At 40.3% G+C, this 5,000-nt stretch overlaps 1 protein-coding gene across 2 annotated transcripts in view; it reads left to right on the top strand.

Moving 5' to 3' along the window:
- LOC133634189 (heterogeneous nuclear ribonucleoprotein C-like) overlaps positions 1-5,000 on the top strand; it is a 164,117-nt gene that overhangs the window by 96,852 nt on the left and 62,265 nt on the right. The window lies entirely within an intron of this gene.

Genomic DNA, 5,000 nt, shown 5'->3' with positions numbered 1-5,000 from the left:
ATATACAGGTATATGAATGTTCTCATTCATCCAGGTCATTGTACTCTCAGGGCATTCAATCGATTGCAACTGGACTGTTTGGTTTGTCTTAGAAGACATTTCGCCTCTCATCCGAGTAGGCTTCATCAGTTCATGCTCATAGAATTAGATTGGTCAGATCTAGTCCCGCATATAATCTAGCAGCTGGTGCCAAAACTCCAAATATTTATACTCCAACACTAGGAGGGTGTGCCTGGGAAAGGAAGGTTTCGCCCTATCGTTGTGAGAAAAACTGTTGAGATGCAAACAAGTAATTCTACTGTCAATGCCAACGACAATCCTAAATCTATGAGCATGAACTGACGGATGAGAGGCGAAACGTCGTCTAAGACAAACCAAACAGTCCAATTGCGATCGATTGAAAGCCCTGAGATCTGCAACTCTAAAAATGCAGTTGGTTAATGGAATTTTGACTTGGCCTCTATTTTGCCTTTGTTGAAAGATGAGCTCAAGCAAGCATATAAAGAATTATGCTAATCTGAGCATGGTGACGATAAAGTATGGATTATTTTCTGTGAAATTCAAAAGGAGTGAATATGTCTTTTCTTACAACGATCGATGTCTGAGCAGGAAGAGCATGATCAAAAATGTTTGCTGATTAGTGTTGAACATTTCAGACAGATACAAGGCAGAGCCTAAAGAGAGATGAAAAGTTGCCTGAGAGGTGATTTTTCTAGCATTCTAGCATTTTTTTCTTTTACAGTGGATAGATTATACACAATATTATCTATATATACAATTTAAGCTTTTCGGGCAAGTGATTAATTTGTTTTGATTAACCAAATGTATCCTGTGAGTTTGTTTGTATGACAGTAGATTTAATCACACAGTTGAAAACAGTCTTCATCTAGGCTGTAAAATTTCTAACAGATTGTGTTGTTTTCATAGGGATTTAACTTGTTTTTACACTTTTGTGACTGTTAAAATGTTATTTAGCAGCTGCAATAATGTGAGTGGCTCTTCTGAAGTTGTGATTTTGTGGTAATTGTGATCTGATTGTAATCACTTTGATTCAATTCAGTATAAGTTAAATCACATATGCCACGGCTCCACCTAATTGCATTACATTGCGATTTAAACTATTTTTCCACAGATTCGGTTGCTGTGATTTTCTGTGGTGCGCACTGACACACCCGCACTTACAAATACACACACACGGTGAGGCAGGTGATTTATAGCCAGCCGGGTCTAATGGATTGCTTTGGCACTTGAGAAATTATGAAAAGAAATTAATTAGCCTTTGGTGACCCTGCTTCCATCTGTGTCACACACACACGCACGCACAAATGTGTGCACGTACACGTTGACCCAACCACTTAGTTGCTCACTTTGGAGATAATTACACTTTAAATGGGCTAACTGCGATGAATTTGTCTTCATTGAATTGCACGAAAATATTTGTTTGTTGTCATGTCGTTGTTCTACCCCAATGACATGTTGTGTTGGCCTCAAATGAGTAATGAATTGCCAAATTTTTCATATTTAATATTCAGCGCTACGCAGCTAATGACATGATTTACATAACATAATGTGTGTCATCATTCAAATGATTTACAGCACGCAAAATGTCATTATTTAGAGAGGCATTGTTCATTATTAACAACACAACCAGAAATACAATGAATTTCCACATATTAGACAGCATAGTAAAATGATTATTTAAAACTGAGATCAAGTCGATTAAATTACATAGATCAGTAAATAAAAATAGTGAGAGTGACTATTAAGTGACAGTCAATTAGAGGAGAAAAAAAAAAGTGCTAAACAAATTGATGTGGACATTACAAAATATATTTTTCTTGAAATGAGAATGTGAAAAAGCAAATGTAGTGTAAGTGGAACTGGAGTTGCAGTTCCAGTGAACTATTTTTTTTGTTCCTTTCGACTCAGGCTAAAATTTCAGAAAGTAGATGGTATTATCTCTGCAAATGTGTTTTTTCAATATATTAGTTTGTGGTTTGCATCACTACGTAAGAACTACCTGACAATTTTTCATAAATATACCAGTGAAGAACTTCAGATTGCAAAGTCTGTTAAGGCACATTGTCCTCAAATTGCGCGTAATCTACGGTTTATATCGCTGACATGTCTGAGATGAGTGCGGTCCCCCCGCCTCGTTTCATTAGCAGGTTTCCCTGAAAAAACAAGCCCATTGTTACTTTTAAATACTTTGATCACTGCGCTATTTCTCTGGAAAAATACTCATTCATTTTTGTGCTTACCCAACACTAAAAGTAAACGAAAAACATGCTTTTTTTTCCAAAATACTGTACATTGTTTGTAAACTTGCGCAGCTTGCTTGGCTCACGCTAACATCCTACTAAATAAAATATGATTTGGTCTGCAAATGCTTTGAACCACCAATCAATCAATCAATCAATGTTTATTTATATAGCCCTAAATCACAAGTGTCTCAAAGGGCTGTACAAGCCACAACGACATCCTCGGTACAGAGCCCACATACGGGCAAGGAAAAATTCACCCCAGTGGGACGTCGGTGAATGACTATGAGAAACCTTGGAGAGGACCGCATATGTGGGTAACCCCCCCTCTAGGGGAGACCGAAAGCAATGGATGTCGAGTGGGTCTGACATAACATTGTCAAAGTCCAGTCCACAGTGGATCCAACACATCAGCGAGAGTCCAGTCCACAGCGGGGCAAACAGGAAACCATCCCGAGCGGAGACGGGTCAGCAGCGCAGAGATGTCCCCAACCGATGCACAGGCTAGTGGTCCACCCGGGGTCCCGACTCTGGACAGCCAGCACTTCATCCATGGCCACCGGACCTATGCAACTCCCCCTCGCAAGGGACAGGGGAGAAGAGGAGAGAAGATCTGGTCTAAAAAAGGGGGGTCTATTTAAAGGCTAGATTATACAAATGAGTTTTAAGATGGGACTTAAATGCTTCTACTGAGGTAGCATCTCTAACTGTTACCGGGAGGGCATTCCAGAGTACTGGAGCCCGAATAGAAAACGCTCTATAGCCCGCTGTCTTTTTTTTGGCTCTGGGAATCACTAATAAGCCGGAGTTCTTTGAACGCAGATTTCTTGTCGGGACATATGGTACAATACAATCGGCGAGATAGGCTGGAGCTAAACCGTGTAGTATTTTATACGTAAGTAGTAAAACCTTAAAGTCGCATCTTAAGTGCACAGGAAGCCAGTGCAGGTGAGCCAGTATAGGCGTAATATGATCAAACTTTCTTGTTTTTGTCAAAAGCCTTGCAGCCGCATTTTGTACCAACTGTAATCTTTTAATGCTAGACATAGGGAGACCCGAAAATAATATGTTACAGTAATCGAGACGAGACGTAACGAACGCATGAACAATGATCTCAGCGTCGCTAGTGGACAAGATGGAACGAATTTTAGCGATATTACGGAGATGAAAGAAGGCCGTTTTAGTAACACTCTTAATGTGTGACTCAAACGAGAGAGTTGGGTCGAAGATAATACCCAGATTCTTTACCGAGTCGCCTTGTGTAATTGTTTGGTTGTCAAATGTTAAGGTGGTATTATTAAATAGATGTTGGTGTCTAGCAGGACCGATAATCAGCATTTCCGTTTTCTTAGCGTTGAGTTGCAAAAAGTTAGCGGACATCCATTGTTTAATTTCATTAAGACACGCCTCCAGCTGACTACAATCCGGCGTGTTGGTCAGCTTTAGGGGCATGTAGAGTTGAGTGTCATCAGCATAACAGTGAAAGCTAACACCGTACTTGCGTATGATGTCACCCAGCGGCAGCATGTAAATACTAAAGAGTGCAGGGCCAAGAACCGAACCCTGGGGAACTCCGCCCGTTACCTTGACATAGTCCGAGGTCACATTGTTATGGGAGACGCACTGCATCCTGTCAGTAAGATAAGAGTTAAACCAAGACAAGGCTAAGTCTGACATACCAATACGTGTTTTGATACGCTCTAATAAAATATTATGATCGACGGTATCGAAAGCGGCGCTAAGATCAAGAAGCAGCAACATAGATGACGCATCAGAATCCATCGTTAGCAATAGATCATTAGTCATTTTTGCGAGGGCTGTCTCCGTAGAGTGATTTGCCCTGAAACCGGATTGAAAAGGTTCACAGAGATTGTTAGTCACTAAGTGTTCATTTAGCTGCTGTGCAACAATTTTTTCGAGAATTTTGGAAATAAACGGAAGGTGGGAGACCGGTCGGTAGTTTACCATGAGGTCAGGATCGAGGTTAGGTCTTTTGAGCAGAGGATGAATAACCGCTTTTTTGAATGCTAGGGGAACAGTGCCGGAGGAAAGTGATAAGTTTATAATATTTAACACTGATGGACCTAATAATGCAAACAGTTCCTTGATAAGTTTCCCAGGAAGTGGGTCAAGTAAACATGTTGTTTGTTTTATCCCACTTACACGCTGTAATAATTCCTCTAATGTTATTTCATCAAAAATAGAGAGACTATTTTGGAGGGCAGTGTCCGTCGTATATACAGTCGTATTTGTGTTAATAGAACCCAGTTGTAGCTGGGGTTCGTTGTCTTTAATCTCCTTTCTAATGAGTTCAATTTTCTTATTAAAGAAATTCATAATATCATCTGCCGAGTGGGTGGAGCTACTGGGAGGAGTCCCTTGTTGGGTTAGCGATGCTACTGTACTAAACAGAAATTTAGGATCGTTTTTGTTGAGGCGGATGAGATTTGAGTAGTATTTAGCTTTAGCTAAGGTAAGCATGCGTTTATAAGTTATTAAACTATCACTCCATGCTTGATGGAGAACCTCAAGTTTAGTCGCGCGCCATTTGCGTTCCAGTTTTCTACATGATAATTTATGAGCTCTAATTTCTTCTGTAAACCATGGGGTGCGCCTTTTAGGGGCCCTTTTTTGCTTTAGCGGTGCTATACTATCAATAATTTCGCGCAAGGCATCGTCAAAGTTGTTAGTGAGGTTATCAATAGAGCCGACATAATTTGGGAATGGTGCCATTACCAA

Source organism: Entelurus aequoreus, linkage group LG02 (assembly GCF_033978785.1).
Source record: "Entelurus aequoreus isolate RoL-2023_Sb linkage group LG02, RoL_Eaeq_v1.1, whole genome shotgun sequence".
In the NCBI taxonomy this organism is placed as follows: Eukaryota; Metazoa; Chordata; class Actinopteri; order Syngnathiformes; family Syngnathidae; genus Entelurus; species Entelurus aequoreus.
The sequence above is the reverse complement of the archived record's forward strand: the minus strand, read 5'-3'. Positions and strand labels throughout refer to the sequence as shown.